This window comes from Coregonus clupeaformis, chromosome 15 (genome assembly GCF_020615455.1).
Source record: "Coregonus clupeaformis isolate EN_2021a chromosome 15, ASM2061545v1, whole genome shotgun sequence".
Classification (NCBI taxonomy): domain Eukaryota; kingdom Metazoa; phylum Chordata; class Actinopteri; order Salmoniformes; family Salmonidae; genus Coregonus; species Coregonus clupeaformis.
This window is the reverse complement of record NC_059206.1, coordinates 62,973,832-62,993,921: the sequence shown is the minus strand read 5'-3', so window position 1 is coordinate 62,993,921 and position 20,090 is coordinate 62,973,832.

The following is a 20,090-nucleotide window of genomic DNA, read 5'->3' as shown; positions in this document are numbered from 1 at the left end:
GTGTTTGTTTGAAATGTAAGTGGCCTCTGTTATGCTTGTGTGTTTTGAGTTTTGCAACGGAATCCGACTAATGAATACAGCCCTGAATTAGTGCAATATAATATCGTTTTCCATTGAAACAGTGCAAAACGAACGAATAGAAACTCTAGTAGACTAATGAATACACCCCTGGTGATGCTATAGTATGAGGGTTGGTGTGCTTGTAAAATCTTTTATTTATTTCTTGCATCAAAATCCTATCTACCTTTTCCAGGATATCAACAAATCACTAGGCTACTTGCTGTTTGGATGATCAATGGTAAAACAAATATTTTTTTGGGTTGCCAAAATCTGTCTCTGGGTTTAAATCCCAGCCTTACAACCAAAAGGATCATCTCTTGTGCTTTAGTGTATGGGTGGATCTCCAATCCTATTTCCTTGATTCCTTGCATCCTATCTCCTTTCTTCCTTCACAAAATGCATTGGATAAACTTCTTATTGGGGAGGAACCTTAGATCTTGGGATCAATTACCCCCAAAAGCGAATATCCTCTGGCCAGCCCTACTAACAAAAGTTGAGGTATGGTTTGGGTGTTGAGGGGGAGAATTCCTTGCTAGGGAAAGTACCTATTTTGGAGAATGGTCCGTAGCCCAGTGCCTAGTCCAATCAGCCAGAAGGGGGCTGGCACAAGTCTGTTTTGTCCACATATTTAAATCTGTTCAGTCAGAAAGTTGGTAGATTAGAAATGTAATTAGTTAAGAATGTTGGGTAACAAAACAATCAATCAGGACGTGCACCAGGAAACTTGCAGGTCGCAACCCATGTGTAACGCCCCTCATCCACCTCCAATCTACCACCTATAAGGGCTTTTTTTATTTGACTCTCACCTGTAAACTCCACCCACTAACGTGTCACTCTAAGCTCTGCCCACTGAGCTTTCATCCAACCAATCACATTAGTTCTCTGCCATTGAGGCGGAGTTTCCCTGAGAACAATATTGAAGCGGGGATTTATCCAAGGCGCCTTTCAAAAGGTGCATCGTTGGCTGTCTTGTGCGCTGTGGTATTGAATCCAGGCCTGAAGGAGGAACTCTCCAGAGCAGAATTCCAGGGTTCTTTCTCAGTTCGATTCTGTGTCCTCTCCTCGTCTACTTCTCAAAACGCATTGGAGCAGAAGATCATACATCCCCAAGACATGCTAACCTCCCCTGTTTTTGGTAATGGTGAGAGGTTAGCGTGTCTTGGGGTATGATATTTGACCCTCTGTAACTTTCTCACTCATCATTATTCAGGATTCATTCAGGATAATCTGTAATCATGGTAGCATTCACATTAATGTAGAAGTGTTTAGAAACATATTCTTATTTGTAATAAAAGTGACTCCAAAATGACACAATACATTATTTACCATTAATTTCTATTGGGCACAAAATAATCTGAAACAACCAAAATGAACTGCAAATGCATCCAACAAGTTTGTATAGTCACAAGCTTGATGTACAGTGCCTTGCAAAAGTATTAATCCGCCTTGGCGTTTTTCCTATTTTGTTGCATTACAACCTGTAATTTAAATGGATTTTTATTTGGATTTCATGTAATGGACATACACAAAATAGTCCAAATTGGTGAAGTGAAAAAAAAAAATTACTTGTTTCAAAAAATTCTAAAAAATAAATAATGGAAAAGTGGTGCGTGCATATGTATTCACCCCCTTTGCTATGAAGCCCCTAAATAAGATCCAGTGCAACAAATTACCTTCAGAAGTCACATAATTAGTTAAATAAAGTCCACCTGTGTGCAATCTAAGTGTCACATGATCTCAGTATATATACACCTGTTCTGTAAGGCCCCAAGCGGCACCATGAAGACCAAGGAGCTCTCCAAACAGGTCAGGGACAAAGTTATGGAGAAGTACAGATCAGGTTTGGGTTATAAAAAAATATCCAAACTTTGAACAAAAAATGGAAAGAATATGGCACCACAACAAACCTGCCAAGAGAGTGCCGCCCACCAAAACTCATGGACCAAGCAAGGAGGGTACATTAATCAGAGAGGCAACAAAGAGACCAAATATAACCCTGAAGGAACTGCAAAGCTCCACAGCGGAGATTGGAGTATCTGTCCATAGGACCACTTTAAGCCGTACACGGAAGAGTGGCCATTGCTTAATGAAAAAAATAAGCAAACACGTTTGGTGTTCGCCAAATGGCATGTGGGAGACTCCCCAAACATATGGAAGAAGGTACTCTGGTCAGATTAGACTAAAATTGAGCTTTTTGACCATCAAGGAAAACGCTATGTCTGGCGCAAAACCAACACCTCTCATCACCACGGGAACCCCATCCCCACAGTGAAGCATGGTGGTGGCAGCATCATGCTGTAGGGATGTTTTTCATTGGCAGGGACTGGGAAACTGGTCAGAATTGAAGGAATGATGGATGGCGCTAAATACGGGAAATTCTTGAGGGAAACCTGTTAAAGTCTTCCAGAGATGTGAGACTGGGACGGAGGTTCACCTTCCAGCAGGACAATGACCCTAAGCATACTGTTAAAGCAACACTTGAGTGGTTTAAGGGGAAACATTTAAATGTCTTGGAATGGCCTAGTCAAAGCCCAGACCTCAATCCAATTGAGAATCTGTGGTATGACTTAAAGATTGCTGTACACCAGCGGAACCCATCCAACTTGAAGGAGCTGGAGCAGTTTTGCCTTGAAGAATGGGAAAAAAATCCCAGTGGCTAGATGTGCCAAGCTTATAGAGACATACCCCAAGAGACTTGCAGCTGTAATTGCTGCAAAAGGTGGCTCTACAAAGTATTGACTTTGGGGGGGTGAATAGTTATGCACGCTCAAATGTCTTTTTTTTGGTCTTATTTCTTGTTTGTTTCACAATAAAAAATATTTTGCATCTTCAAAGTGGTAGGCATGTTGTGTAAATCAAATGATACAAACCCCCAAAAATCCATTTTAATTCCAGGTTGTAAGGCAACAAAATAGGAAAAATGCCAAGGGGGGTGAATACTTTTACAAGGCACTGTAGTCATTGCGTGCTATGAACACAGGACCAAATCCTAAACTTTTGACTACTTGATGTATAAGAATCTTTAGGGGTATCAAATAATGTTGACCCCCTACCTTTTTGAAAAGCAATAGTATTATTATAAAAAATGAGCATACAATATAGCATAGTATGTGAATTATTTATTTTATACATTTTTACTCATCTTTATCAAGGGTGTCAATAATTTTGGACCCAACTGTATAATATTATTGTTGACAAGCACATTGCCCTTTTAAAGGAAATATGCTAATACCAGCAAATCCTGGTGCTGTGTTTTCTGTCCATGACTAGGCCGGGAAAGTGTCCGGGAAACTGGCCCCTAGTGCTCACACTGCTACATCTTTAAATGACTTCATTAATCTAATCGTCCACTAATTGGTCAAGATAGCCTTTTCCCCAATGATTTTTATCACAGCTTAACTTAATTAAACAGGCCAGTAAAACCGCTGAAATCGTGTCTTGTCGGACCAGCTTGATTGACAGACTGTCCCTGTGCCTCTCTGTGTTAAATTCCAGCCACACAGAACATGTCCTCCCTTTACCGGTACAACACACACACAACACACACACACAACACAGCCGGAAAAATAAATAATCCCTTTCAAAGACAAGCAACACGGCGTCAGATTGCCAGTGACTGATAAATCTTTAATATAAAAATTGTACAAGAATTCTGATACAAATTACAAGAGGTATTTGGACAAAATATGAATAAAATTCCATTTACATCCCAAAACCCATATGCATTTTATGCAAAAACCATAGACTGTTATGATACAGAAAAATACAAGGAAAGCAACAAAACAAAACCCACCTTTTTTTTCTCCCCCAGTCTGCTAATGGGAAAAACCTGTTTAGGAGACATACTGTATTCATGAAGCTACCAATGTCACCATTATAAAATGGAAAGTGATGCAAGCTTCCCCTGTTGTAGATGCTGCAGTTTGCTGTGTGACTCTGTAGCAATGCTGCCATGCCAGGCAGTGAAAGAAGAGTTGATTGAAATGCAGGCCTCTGGTTGCAGGGAGGTAACACGGCCGTTTAGCACAAAGAGAACCAGACGGCTACACAAAAACATCCCTATGGAAAAGAAAATGTACTCACAGTCTTTCAAGCTTATTTATATTTTGTGATGAGACTATAAAAAGTATGATTGGCATGTTGGTAAATAGTTTGGGGTGACTTGCTGTAATGTTAAGGATTGTGAGATTTTCTTTTGTCAAATAAAATATATGGGTAAAAAGCACGTTATGCATTTCTGTATGTTTTTTTTATTTGTTCCAGGATAATTTACTGTAGAATTGCTGTTACCAAGTTACTGTAGAATTGCTGTTACCAAGTTACGAGGGTACATGTTTGGACCATAGCATATCATCTGTAAAACCACCAATCTTCCGATGTGTCTTTTGAGCCTCGCCACATTTATTTTTCAAGATGGATGATGTTAACCAGACAGCTCGCAAACATCCCCCTCCACTTACACTGGTTTAACGTCCTTCCCTGCTCTCCGCAGACTTAAACAAAGTGGACACGAGTATACGATCCATAACGGATCACTAGACAACCCCACCTGCTCCATTGTCATCTCTGTCTTTCAGCGATTGTGTGTCGTGGGGAAACTGACATTTGGGAGTCCCCTAATGAAATATTAAAGACTCACTCCACTCAGGCTGGCCAGTGAGGGTTTTAAGAGGCTTTCTCCTCCTGGGGACCGAGCCAGGACCATAATGGTCCCATCAGCCTGACCACTGGACTCTGCCTTGGATCCTAGTGGGCTAAAGATGGACAGAAAGAGAGGGAGGGAGATGGAGGGCTCAGGCCCTCTCAAAGGAGAGAGGAGAAAATGTACCTCTCTCTCTCATTCTCTCTCTCTCTCTCCCCCCTCTAGTCTGGCTATTCTGTTCTGTTCTGGACAGTCATTTGCGTGTCAGGGCAGTTTTCTCAGCTCATTTGCAAGCTCTCTCTAGCAGCCGTGGCGTGCTGGCATGGCCATCGAGTAAGAGACGGAGGGGCTAGAGACAAGGAGTCACTAAGGGAATTTAAGCTCTCTCTCTCTCTCTGGCACACACACACACTAACACACACACACACACAGGTCACAGACTAAGCTCGCTGGCTGCTTGAGAGGTCTACAACATTGAATAGGACAAGAGGAATGTTTAAGAGTTTGGGTTCTGCAGTCTTTTTATTTCTCATCAGATCAGGTTGTGTGGTTTAACAGTGCAGGCTAAGGTCACTGGCTACAGCAGCATCATTAATACCACTCTTAGCTTGTTACAGTCTCACATTTCTCAATAGACTGTGTGTTGATTCCAAACCAGACTGATTGGCCTTGGAGTTCTTTCCTTTCCACGGTATAAGAACAGTTATCGTAAGCCATCGAACACTTTCAAAGAGGGGCTTTCTTTCTCAACTGCTCTCAGTGCGGTCTCTCTCTCTCTCTCTCTCTCTCTCTCTCTCTCTCTCTCTCTCTCTCTCTCTCTCTCTCTCTCTCTCTCTCTCCACCTCTCTCTCTCTCTCTCTCTCTCTCTCTCTCTCTCTCTCTGCTCTCTCTCTCTCTCTCTCTCTCTCTCTCTCTCTCTCTCTCTCTCTCTCTCTCTCTCTCTCTCTCTCTCTCTCTCTCTCTCTCTCTCTCTCTCTCTCTCTCTCTCTCTCTCTCTCTCTCTCTCTCTCTCTCTCTCTCTCTCTCTCTCTCTCTCTCTCTCTCTCTCTCTCTCTCTCCTTGTTTCCCACCCATCACCAGAGGTTAACAAGACCTCTTGTTGCTGTCATCCCACTGGCCTGTTAGCAGAAATAGTGTGTGCGCATGTGTATGGAAGAGAGAGACAGCTGTCAGCAGGGTTCCTGGAGTGACACTTCTATATTTATCCGTCTGGGCTGCGCTGGGCCCGTGGCGGTAAGGTGCGCTGGGCGAATGAGGCAGGCTGCGCCTCAGAGCCACTCCAGGGAGTAGCTGAGGGTTCCTGTACTGAATTTTCCCTTCACTTGGGATAAACAGGCAATTACACATCCTTTTTCTACAGCGATAGCCGTCCGGTGAACTTAAGCGTACACTATTAGTCTGTGTCTCTATAGGACCCGAGAAGGGGGCGAGGGGAGGAGGGTTGAGTGGGAAGATGAGGGGGGTGGTTAAGAGTGGTGTGGGGGGTGGTTTCTCTCAGGCAGAGCAGAAGAGAAAGGGAAGCGGAGAGAGAGAGAGAAAGGGGGGCCTGGAGGGGTCGGTGTCACAGTCCTGTCAGCAACATTCACGTCTGCCAGTGTAATGAAGTGACAAGTGAGTTGTTAGACAGATCAGCTTCAGAATGCCTCCAGGTAACGGTGGAACAGCACATTTTTAATGATACTCACTGTCATCCCTCCCTCCTCTCTAGTCAGCCCTCCACCTCCGCAACCCCTTTCACTCAGATCAGCTCTTTCTCTCTCTTTCTCTTCAGAGAGAAGAGAGGGGTGAAGACTGCTGCCAGTGTCGTGGAGGTTGGTTGAGTGAGAAGAGAGGAGAAGCTAAGTCTTAAGAGTTTACGCCAACGTGTCCATCAAAGGGTCGATCATGCACATTGCAAAATAGTTGAAGTCATAAAATAAAAATGTCCAACACTTTCATGGATATAACGGGGGTTTGAATACTGTATACCACGTAACACTGTGCGTTTGCATCCCCTTAAGATAAGCACCAATCAAGAAAGAGGAGCTCTCAATTTTTTCACATCCATAGTAACAAGACAAAAACACAATGAAAACCATCAACTCAAGGGCACAGACTCAAAATGAAGACCGATCTCTTTTTTTTCTTTTCTTAAAAAAAAGGACTTCATATTGGACAACACATCTGCATCAAGATAACATCACCCACAAATAAATACCCCTTCCCCTTGGCTACTTTGCCTATTTATTGGAAATATTTGTACCTTAAGATTTGTATAGAAACAAGGAAAATGGCTGCAAATAACTCAGAAAAAAGCCTGGCAATGGCAACAGAGTTTCACAGAGTTCACGTTTGAAGCTGACAATCAGCAATGGAAATCAATACTGAAAAATTACAGCAAAAGGCTTAAGACTCAAGTGCATCATATCAATTTATGGGGTGTAAGTTAAAGTACAACTGTATGGCGGAAAAATATAGTTTGTTTTAAAAACCAATGCTTCTTTTTGTTTTGGTCACAGTTTAAGGACAATTTCTTTTTTTTTATAATCAATGTGACATTCACATTACACTTCTGATAGGATGGCCATTTTGTGCATGGACATTTTTATAAAATAATAAAAGGACACTCAACCAACTCTTGTTTTAGGTCAGGTCACAAATACCACATGCAGTAGAAAGATTAGCCTACTTCAACCTCTGTAGCTAAGTACTGTGATATTACTTTACAGCCAGAACGCTCACACACTTGGTTTACACTCCTTGAAATGAAAGAAACAAAAACCTTAAATCTTCTGCCTTCTAAAACAGCAGCTGTATTGTAGTCAGTCACTTTAAGGTATCTGGTAGAGTAGAAATACTTAGACTTTTTCTGAATACGATTATTTGAGTAAATGGGCCGGATGTTGGGTTTCATTCAGGACAAATATGGGTCTTCCGTTGTGAAATAGTGTTTCTGAAACTGAACACGTGCAAAAAAAAATAAAAAATAAAAAAAACTGCCACAATTATGCTAAAGGTACAAGACATTTTCCCTTGGCACTGTGGCTGTCTACCAGACCCCGAACATCGCGGAAACCCATCTTTGCAAAGTCCTCCTTGTAATAATATTACACATCCCGCTTGTATAGTTGCAAAGTGCGAAAAACTGAATTGGTATAATAAAAACTATAAACAATAACAAAAACTAAAGATAGAACAGAGAATGATATTGGTGTAGGAGCCAAAAAAAAGCATGCCGGCAACCTCCGCATATCTAACAAGTAGATACAGCAAGTCACATGATCATTAGTTTTTCTAGTTCTCAGTTTAAAAATGTGTTTTTGAAACTAACGTAAATGAGTCAAGCTAGTAAAGATGCTACCTCTTTCTTGCCTACCTTAGCGCTGGAAGTATTGTACTGTAACATAAAAACCAAAAAAAAGAGAAACAAAAATAGCTAACAACCATCAAATACAATTGTTTTACACCAAAAGCCTCTTGGGACATATTATTTACAAATGAAGCAGTCATGCTCTTGTATGGGGTTTCCTTTAAAAGCTATCATTACACAAATACAACAAGAAGATTTATATTTTTTTCATCATTATTATCATTTCTGCAGGCAACAGTCACAAATAAGAGTTTGAATAGATTCTTTGGAGATGGACAAAAACAAAGATATATGGGAAATAGGAAATGGGATTTATGGGAAACCGGCAGAGCCAGTTTTTGGAATAAAGACACTTCAAGTGTCTCATCCTCGTTCTTCCAAAGAAGGAAAGGTCAAAAGTCACAACGCTTACTGTATATAGTCACTGGATCTCATCGAAGGGAAATAGAAATGTGGTGCAATGACGTCTAAGGGTGGTAAGGTGAAGTTCCTGGGGGTAAGAGCTCATGGTTTGGGGTGAGGAGGGAGTCGAGGAGGGGGGTAGAGTTGGCCAGACAGGGGGTAAGTAAGGGGGGCCAGGGGCTTTAGTCACCATGGTGGGTGAAGGGCACGTTGTTTTTGTGGGAGGTGGGAGGCGTTCTGGGAGTGGCATGGTTAGCAGGCTGCAAGCACCTAGGAGAACATCATGTTGCAGCTGAGCCACTTTGCACTTGTGCATCTCGCGCAGAAGCGCACAGTCTTGAAGTCCAGCACGCCGCAGGGTCCCTTTGTTGCTGTACATTTTGTGGGCAGATGCTGCACAGGATCCCACCACTGCGACCCGTGGGAGACAGGAGGGCCGCGCCAGGAGGTGAGGGCCCCCCAAGCCAGACCTTCTTCCCGATCTTCCTCCGTGCCCCTCCCACGCTCGGCCTGGTCCCGCCCTCCGGTCCCTACCCCGCCCCGGGCTATGCTGGGAGCAGTCCTCCGCCGCCACTGACCTCCTCCTCTCTTCCTCCTCCAGGTCGTCCAATAGGATGCCCTCCCCACGCTCGTCCGACTGGCGTGATGAATGGACTGACCGCTGGACTGAATGGGCTGGACGCGGTGCTCAGGTCCAGCACCATGAAGTTATCTGGGGGCCACCGCTGGTAGAAGCCGCTGGATGGGGGGTGGTGTAGGTGGTGGTGGTGGTTGTTGTGGAGGTTTATGGGTGGTGGTGGGGGGTGGGGGTGGGGTGTCAAGTGCGGGAGCTGGCTGCCACGGCTCAGTCTTCCTCCCCCTGATGGTGTCCAGGCCCAGGTGGTGCCCAGCGAGATCTTGAGCCACAGGAACTCGGCGCGCAGGTCCTTTGGGCACAACCGGAGATGGGATCCAGAATGTCATCCAGCTTTTGCAGCAGTTGGGCAGGTTGATGTTGAGCTGTGCCTGGTGGAAAGACAAAATGGATGAAGGGGGAGGTAGAGAGATATCGTTTACAAAGAAAATAAAAACAAGTTGTCATATAAGCAAAAATAGTGTTTCAGCGCGTTAAACAATGACTGGAGGCGCATTCTCAGAAATATATTTTTTGCATTACTAAACATGTGTTCTGTCTCGCCCAACACCATGCACCTATGCTTGGAATTCTAATTATTTGAATGATATTGTGCGTCACTACGATTTTCAATAACCCTCCTCTCTTCCTGTCCTCTTCACTAACCCCTGACCTCACCCAACGCCCAGACAAAAAACAACAAATAAACGACATTCACCCCTCCTCACTCTTCCCCTATCAAGAGGAACCCACGCGGAAATGGGTTCCAACGGCCTCCTTTTAAAGTGAGAGAAACTCTACCCAGTCCTTCTCAGCTCCCCTAACTGGTCTGTACAGGCGATGGCGAAAGCATCCCGACCACGCTGTTTCACCACTGTCAGCACGTCCAGCACAGCCCCGCTGCAAATCCACTAGACTCTGACTCAATTAAATACTCCACCACTATTGGAAATGGGAGCTACTCAATTGATCGGAGCTAACGCGAGAATCGAGGGAACTGGATAGTGTATTAGAGCTCCGACAGCACTATCACACTGGCTCTCAGCTGGAAGTGGCTTAATCAGGCCCCTACTTTTTAAACATATCATCCCCATGTATCCCCTTCGCTTTAATAAATAAAAATGGCCGCTTTTTTCACACTGAGAGAGCAGTAGTATCTCATAACGATAGCCACTGTCCATCGAATCGCAACAGTGGGAAGCGTAAGCATAATCTGGTGTCACGCCAAACTTGCGAGACTAAGGGCGGTATTGTTTGTGAGTGTAGCAAGTCTGCATGGAAAAGCTACGCCAAAAGCATGGAGGTAAAATTTGACACTACAACTTCAACGCTTCTTCCCTCCAATTCCACAGCGTTGCCATTTCAGACTGGGAGGGATGGAGGACCCACTACAGCAAACGCCACAATAAAATGCACAAAGAAAAGTGTCAGATAACTGGTGTGAGATATGGTAGTGGTACAGCATCAAACATCCCACTGTCCGCAACACAACAAGTTAGCGGACTTTTAAAATGAAATCAAACAACAGTAAGAAAATGAATATGGAATATCTGTAGTAGTGCTTTTAAATGTGCAGAGGGGGGGTTCCATGCAAGGCAGGGGGCACGTGGCATGGTGGCTGTGACAAACTAAAAAACTCAAAACAACCCCTTGGCAGGACAGGACGAGGGGCAAATGGATTCACAATGTATAGTAGAGCTTACCAGCAGTGCCAGGTTGATGCATCAAAAAGGGTCCCTTGCCTTTAATTATTTAGGTCCCCATCCGAGCATCTTTCCTGCAAGAGGGTAAAAATAGTATACATTCATTGGAATGGAGGGGCCCTTTCTTTCTGTGTTACAAGAGGAAGCAAACAGGAGCACCGACCACTTGAGTACATTGTCAGCATCAGGAGAGGGGAGAATCGATTGAACAGCCGGGTTGTCACCGCCGCATGTGGCTGCGCGAAGCGTGTGTGTGTTAGAGGAGAAGAGTATGTGTTGGATAGAAGTATTGTGGGTGAGAGTGAGTGAGTGGAGTGAGTGAGTGGGGGAAAGTGGAGTGAGTGGAGTGGGAGTGAGTGAGTGAGTGGGTGAGTGGAGTGAGTGAGTGAGTGAGTGAGTGAGTGGAGTGAGTGAGTGAGTGAGATGAGCGACATGAGTGTGTTGTGAGAGAGAGAAAAATATACTATATCCATGTTCTGAGACTTTCATGAAAACTATTAGCGATTTTCTTTGATCCTTTGATAACAGGCTGATACACAGATGGTGTTTATCTAATGGACGAAATAGTCGTGGTGATCAATGCTCTCTGCAGACGTATCCCCGCGCAGCAGACGGACAGAATGTGTGCTTTCACCACCAAGTAAAACACAGAACTGGGATGTAGACAGCCAGTAGAATACTTTTTTACACCAATTACATTCAAATTTGGTTTGTTGATTGTTTTTTCGTGGGGATGTCAACAGGCTTTGACATTAGCTGATTGGTCAAGTCTGTGATTGGGCCGTATGCTGTTGATGATGCTTAGTAGGCTGGTCCTTTGCAAAATGTCTCCACCCCCTAAAGCCACACCCCCAACACTGCTCACAAGCCCTAGTCTGCCATGGCTCCCTGACTGATGAGGTGTAAAACACACATGCTAAGTGCCATGCAGTAGTGGCACCCTGAATTACTGCAGTATTACTAACTACTACTGCATCATCCATATGACATTACCGTGATGTCAGCATTTATACTAGATCACAATATCTAAAACCACAACTGGATAACTAACACACAATCCATCTACATTGTACAACTATCACTTATATATCCCTTCTGGTATATTATACTGTCATTCAAGCAAAGACCACATACTGACCATGAGAAGAAAAAAAAAGATGTGTTGAGTAATCAAACAATTATTGATTACTGTTTAAAATAAATAAGTCGATTGTTCATCTGTATCTTTGGAAGAATCCGAGACTGTGGAATATGGCGTGAAAAATGGTTGCTTGAATACACTTTGTGGAGGTATTCACCTGCACCGGTGATAAATGCATCTCCTCCCTATCTCTAAACATATTCACTAGACGTGTATCAGTCTGGGTAGATTTTCCTAATTTAGAGTCCATACACAGATCCCTTCATTTACTCAGATTTACCTCTGCCCCATTTCCTTTTCTTCCTCCATCCCTCTCTTCCTCCATCCCTCTCTTCCTCCATCTCTCTTTTCATCCATCCCTGCTTTCCTCCAGATCCCTCTCTTCCTCCATCCCTCTCTTCCTCCATCCCCCCTCTTCCTCCACCCCCCTTCCTCCATCCCCCCCCTCTTCCTCCATCCCTCTCTTCCTCCATCCCCTCTCTTCCATCAACATTTCACTCTCCTTCTTCCCCCATTCCTCTACCCCCGAACCCAACTCCTCCCTTCCCTCTCTCTCTCCTCCACCCCTCTCTGATGACCAGTAATGTACCAAATTGACGAAGTCTCATCTTCGCCCAAAGACGTGGGAGGCTCTTGAGAGGCCATTTTGTTTGTGCAGAGTAGGAGGAGACAGAGAGAGAGAGAAAGAGGAGAGAGAGGCTATCTAGCCAAAGCACAGCCTGTCCTAGCCAACTGTAATCATCTTTAGGCTCCCGCCTCTCCCCCAATGGCCCTGCTGTCCTTCCTTCTGTTCCGTGTGTGTGTGTGGAGTGAGTGAGTGCACTGTCTAAAATGAGAGTCGCAATGAGCAAAGCGAAGTGCATATTGAACTGATGCGCTGATGGTTCTGTCATGTGGGGGTTGGGCTATGTGATGAGTGGTTGGGAGTGGAGAGGTGGGAGGATGACGCGGGTTGGGTAAATACATTCATCATTATCAGTCTTTATTCTCCACTAGCTACATTCAACACTACAGCAACACACACTGGAAGTTGAGTTCAGACGTAGTTGGAGAAACTTGTTAAAAAGTTGATAAAAGTAATTATCTCAGGGGTTGGTTACACAGACTCCATAGAGACACCATAGAGATTCAGAGATGAAGGCTAAGTCACAGATACAGAGATCAAACCAATAAAACCCCAAAACTCTGTAATTATATTAGCCTACAAATTACTTACAGAATGTGAAAAATGTATGACGCTTATTGTTACAAACGAAAGCTTCTGAAAGTGATTCTCTGATTATCTATTTGTTCTCCCATCCACAAAAAACCCAAATGTATCAAAGATACATTAATATAAAAGTCCCCTTTCATAGTGTGTATGTCATTAACATACTGTTCATCAGTAGATATTTAGTATTTTGAACTTGTGGATCTGTGCTAAATTAAATACATTCTCTCTCTAAATTATCAGGCCTTTGTTTAAGCATGGCAACAGATAGAGGGACTGCAGCTTTACTGAAGCTCCACGAAGAGACTCGGCCTACATGGCTTGGAGAGGAGCAGGGGAGAAGGAGGAGAGGAGAGAGAGGGATAGGGGGGAGAGAGAGGAGAATGGCTCTCAAACGCAATTAACTCCTCTCTCTCTGCATCCTCCATCCGTGTGGGGATTCTAGGGGCCGCCGCACACCAGTGCATCATGGGAAATAAGTGCGCGGAAAGCACCTTGGTGACAGAGTCCTCCGAAGGAGGGATGGAAAAGAGCAGTAAAACAAACGATGAGTCTTAAAATAAAGGTGTGAAGAAGGGAAGAGAAGGAGGCCCTGTGTGATTTAGGGAAATATGATTAACGAGGCTGACTAGGCAGATGATTGCTGGTCGCACGCCCTTCAGACGCGTTAATCACAGCTACTGCTGCTGCCACCGGCTGTGTGTGCCGCCGTCAAGCCTCCACAATAAATATGCAATCATTTACCTCTGAGCTGGAGCGCCGGGTGGCCAGGGGGCTGGTGGGAAACACTGTACTGTTACTGTACTGATGTACAACTAGTAGCTAGAGATGTTAGAGGACACTCTTAGCCTATTAGACGTGTGTGTGTGAAACAGCAGTGTGCGACAAGCTTGTTATCCTGAGTGAATTAACATAATCCACAATTCATCGATTTTTATCTTTACATCTGCTACAAGTCACCATGTAGCTGCTAAACGCTCTTCTCTTTTTCAAACGGTTGTGACACTATTGTCATTTTCTATAGTTTTTTTTGTTGTTTTCTCAAAATATTAATATGATACCTGTGAGATCAAATCTTCTTCTGATCCTCCTCTTTAATTCACTCCGACATCAGGGCTTTGAAGGGAGCGCTGCTGCTGATGCGCCACCCACGTTCCTCTGGGGTATTACCCCACTGTAGAGAAATAACTGACTAATGGGATATGCTGAGGTACCTGGACAACTCCTGTTGCTGGTATAGACGTCAACATCTCTCTGTGGGAGGAGAGAGGTGAGGTGGAAGCTGGTTATTAGCACTGCATATTACAGGCCTGGTTTAGCACGCATTATCTGCTTGGAAACAAACATCTGGGTGTCCTAAATAGATTTAGGGCTCAGATACTGTGTCTCTTGTTGTTAGAGACATTTGACATTCTAAAGCTCAAATACAAGGGGCTAAGAGAAGGCATCCGGTTTGGTTTACTGAGATTGGTGGTCTCAGATTGACTACACAGATTATCATAGACAGCTGATTATATTTGCATAAAAGCGCTAGACAATGTATTTAATTTATCATACAGTTACTTATCAGACTATTAGAAATATTATTTGAATTTTTGCTCAAATATAATAATGATTGGGTTTCATAATATTTGAAATAATATGTTAGTTAGCTGTGGAATTTGTAATGTTGTATTGAATCTTCCAATTGTTTGGCGGATAATGTCACTTGAAACTACTCAAACTTTATGTAGCAGCAAACCAAATGTCTGAGGCGCTGTGGTTTCGCAGAATCCTTCCTCCACAATAATATTTCAGAGGGGAAAGTCTTAAAGAAACGCACCAAATTATTTTCCCCATGTTACAACTCCAATTACACTGCAGCATGCATTATGTAGTTAAGGGATTACCCAGGGACACATCTGATTGGTCCGCCAGAGCCCTGACTATAGCCTCACCAACCCACAATCCTTTGGCCCCGCTGACACTTCTCAGTTGTTACGCTTCTCCCCCTGCTCCATAGGAGCGGCAGGCAGTAATATATCCTATATGCTATCAGAATTTGGTCCGGCCACTAACAAAATGAAACCATCTCAAATGGTACTTGTTCAAGTATAGTGCACTCACCTTGACCAGGGTTCTGACCGCAAGTAGTGCAATATATAGGGAATAGGGAGCCATTTGGGACACACACTATATAGGGAATAGGGAGCCATTTGGGACACGCACAAGGTAATGGTAGAAACAATAGTGTACTTAGGGGTGTAACTCACTCCACATATTGGTCTAAGCCTCTCTTCCTTCTCTAAGATTCATGTGTTCACAGCAGTGATTGTCCTCTCTCCTGCTACACACCTATCTATTTGCCAAGGCTATATGTTGAAGCGCTTCTGGAATTTATACGCTTGTGTTTCTGGTAATCGAAGACAAACTGTCACACGCACATCACTAGGGCAAAGATTCCACAGTCACTGTGACACCGTGATCTGTGAGCGTGGGCTGAGGGTCTGTGCTTCACTATGCGTTTTGTGAGAAAGACATTTAAGTTAGTCTTTTGAGCCAAGATGGCAGTCGAAACACAGTCTAATTTGACCTCCCTCCTCACAGTTGCACCTCTCTATACTACAGCACCCACTGCCTCTTGGAAACCAAATCCCTTACTGTGAGGAGTGAGTGAGTGAGGAGTGGACTTCTAACTAGTGCTGCTTTTTCACTGATTTGTTTTTTTCCACCACTGTCATCCCTTCGTTTAGTGCCGGAGTAATGTTTTTTAAAAAGGCCATTACGGAGTCGCCGCGGCAGATGCTAATGCAAGGGAGCTAGACAATGCGGAGAGCGCCCAATATAAAAGATGGACTATTACACCGGGACAAGACAAGCTGGGGCAGTGGTAGGGAAGGATGAGGGGAGGAGACGCCCCTGATTCATAGTTCTCCCTTTGACTTCCACTTCACTAAGGACGTAGGCCGCTGAATTAGCCTCTCTCATTGGCTTCAGTTTGGCTATGTGTGTCCAGCTCTTGAGCAGGTATTGGCCACCTCTCCCCACTCATTCAGAAATCTCTGAAGCGAGCCGCTGGGATGTGCTCGACACATTGGTGCTTTCTGTCATGGTAATTCAGTAACTTAACATTTGTTGAGATGTCTGTTCTGTGGGGAGGCTGTTATTGGGAACGTATCAAACCATACAAGATCAGGGCTATTTGTTTAATATAATATTTTATTTTGGTGCAATAAATTGACTAATTAAAAATACTGTGTATATTATAATAAAGTGAGTGACTTTCTGTAAGACTATTGTATTGTAGGAACGCATCAGCTTTAGAGTGGCATGTGTAACTGTGTGTGTGTGTGTGTGTGTGTGTGACGCGCACAAGCAGCTGTGTCTATGTGTGTGTGTGGTTATGCGAGACAGCAGGCCTCTCGTGCCCCCGGGCGCTCCCTGTCCCTAAAGCCTCACAAAGAGGGTAAACGAATAAACGTATTGAACCACGGGCTGCGCCAAACACACGCATCAGCACGGCAACGAATCTTTAATAACACTTCCTGTCATCTTCCTGCTGCTCGGCACCAGCCGCGTCAGTGAGTTGCATGAGTCTCTACCTTCTTCTTCTCCTCCGCTAACGCTTTATTTACTCATCTTATCTCCTCCATTTCCTTCCTCCCTCTCTTTTCCGCTTAACACTATAACCCTCTCTCTTTTTTTATTCTTCTCCACTTCCACTCCATCCCGAATAGTCCCAGAGTCACCTGCTCTACTTCCTTGGTGCTAATGGAACAAACAGGAACAGAATGAACAGATGCACCACTGGAACAAGGAACTTAATAAAGGCCCCCGGTGGAGAGGTGGAGGGGTAGAGAGGAGGGGTGGGTGAGTGGGTCCCGGAGGATTGTGTTGAGACCAAAACAACTCTGAGAAAACTATAGGAGAAAAAAACTCCTCAGAGAAGCAAAATTAGAGGAGGAGGAAGAGGAGGAGGAGGGGGAGGAGGAGGAGGAGGAGGAAGAGAAAGAGGAGGAGGATGAGGAAGAAGAGGAGAGGAGTGGGAGGAGGAGGGAGGAAGAGGAGGAGGAGGAGGAAGAGGAGGAGAGGGAAGATTGTGGAGGAAGAGGAGTGAGTGGAGGAGGAGAAAACACACTCGCTCTTTTATCTAAATAAAAGTAGTCACTTGTCACCACGGTGTGCTGTAACACAACAAAAAAAATCTCTCCAGAGGAGCTGGTTGAGTGAGGCCCTCTTCTGATCTCTTGAATGTGCCATGTGTCTTTATACTAGCAGGAGGCACGCTCTGACTCGTTTGCGCGCGCGGCGTCTGTGTGTGCGTGTGTGTGTGTGTGGCTCCACTAAAGCATATAAAGAGAGCTGCATTTGTTTACACTTGGAATCATGTCTATTTTCGAGGGGCATTTAGAGGAGATGAATTTACATTTCCTTTCAAGGGCCACACTCTTTTTACCTCGAACACCCCACTGTGAAGAGAGACTGGACGTTCTCAAATAATGTGGACATCCTTGTTTACCACGGGGTGGTCGGGAATAGACCTGGCAATGTCACACAAAGGCCTTTAAATGTACAAACAGACCGTTCAGACGCTTTAATTCCGTTTTTTTATGATGCTAATTACAATGCTAATGACTCACTATCGATGCCATCATGGGGTGGTTGTTTGGGAGAAGTTTTAATGTGTTCCCTAAGTTACCCTAATATCCTGATGCATTTGGTAGGCTATTTTCAAACATACATTTAGGCCAGTCTCAGTCTAACATCCTCCCTTACACAAAAACTTATGTTAGCATTTCCTTGAGAGCTAAATGCTAGTTGCTAGCCCAGGGCACTTTGTTGTGAAAGCCTCAGCATGTGTTGTGTTCTCACGTCAACCTGCTAAAGTAGCTTTAGTAGTGGGTGTATTCCCGCGGAGTGTGTGTGGATAGGGCGGATGTGCGCAATGGGCCCAGTTAGGTAAAGCGTGGCTAGCCTCACCTCCTGAGCATAGGGCGCTAATACATGCAGTGGCTTGTGAGACCGTCTCGTTAATGTAGACCTCACCTGTCAGTGACACAGGTGAGTGAGGAGACAATGAATATATCTGTTGTGGTGTGGGTTTTTTTGGAGTGTATGTTTTTTTGTGTGTGTGTGTGTGTGTTCTGGTGATGACACCCTACTTCTCTGAACTTGACATGACAGTCAACAAGATGCCCACTATAACCTGTTTATATGATGAAGTGTATATCTGCTATTAATTAAATGCGTTTCACTTAACATATGGTGGTGACGCCTTAATAATTGAACTTCATCTAATAAGAAAAGTCGACTACACTGCAGTTGAGCAGCTCATCAAGAAAACTCAGCTACTGTCCTAAGCTTCATTACTAATTCCACAATTACTGATATGATGAAATATCAAATAAAATGATACATGCACCATACATCCACAACATTGTCCAAGCGTTTCTAATTACATCATGTAATGTCAAAATGAAAAAGACAAAACATATGTAATAACTACTGTAATAATACCTGAATTTTATTATTATATATATATACACAGTATATACAGTAATATATATATATATATATATATATATATATATATATATATATATATATATATATACCACACTGTATATAAATATATACACTACCAGTCACGTTTAGCCCAACTCATTCAAGTATTTCTTTATTTTTACTATTTTACATTGTAGAATAATAGTAAACTTAGAAATATGCATATGAATCATGTAGTAACCAATAAAGTCTTAAACAAATCAAAATACATTTTCTATTTAGAGATTCTTCAACGCAACCACCCTTTGCCTTGATGACAGCTTTGCACACTCTTGGCATTCTCTCAACCAGCTTCATGGGGGTGATCACCTGGAATGCATTTCCAATTAAGGTGTGCCTTCTTAAAAGTTAATTTGTGGAATTTCTTTCCTTCTTAATGCGTTTGAGCCAATCAGTTGTGTTGTGACAAGGTAGGGATTGGTATACAGAAGATAGCCCATTTGGTAAAAGACCAAGTCCATATTATGTCAAGAACAGCTCAAATAAGCAAATAGAAATGACAGTCCATCATTACTTTAAGACATGAAGGTCAGTTAATACTGAAGATTTCAAGAACTTTGAAAGTTTCTTCAAGTGCAGTCACAAAAACCATCAAGCGCTATGATGAAACTGGCTCTCATGAGGACCACAACAGGAATGGAAGACCCAGAGTTACCTCTGCTGCAGAAGATAAGTTCATTCCCGAGTTACCAGCCTCAGAAATTGCAGCCCAAATAAATGCTTCACAGAGTTCAAGTCAGCCATCGTTCAACATCAACTGTTCAGAGGGGGACTGTGTGAATGTGAGCCTTCATGGTCTTGCTGTAAAGAAACCACTACTAAAGGACACCAATAAGAAGAAGAGACCTGCTTGGGCCAAGAAACACGAGCAATGGACATTAGACCGGTGGAAGTCGTGTCCTTTCGTCAGTCCCAAATTTGTCTTTGTGAGACGCTTGGTGTGGGTGAACGGATGATCTCCGCATGTGTAGTTCCCACCGTAAAGCTGCAGGAGGAGTGTTATGGTGTAGGGGGTGCTTTGCTGGAGACACTGTCTGTGATTTATTTAGAATTTAAGGCCCACACTTAACCAGCATGGCTACCACAGCATTCTGCAGTGATACGCCAGTGGGACTATCATTCGTTTTTCAAAAGGACAATGACCCAACACACCTCCAGGCTGTGTAAGGGCTATTTTACCAAAAAGGAGAGTGATGGAGTGATGCATCAGATGACCTGGCCTCCACAATCCCCCGACCTCAACCCAATTGAGATGGTTTGGGATGATTTGGACGGCTTAGAGTGAAGGAAAGCAGCCAACAAGTGCTCAGCATATGTGGGAACTCCTTCGACTGTTGGAAAAGCATTCCAGATGGAAGCTGGTTGAGAGAATGCCAAGAGTGTGCAAAGCTTCTGTTCAACAAGGCAAAGGGTGGCAATTTAAGAA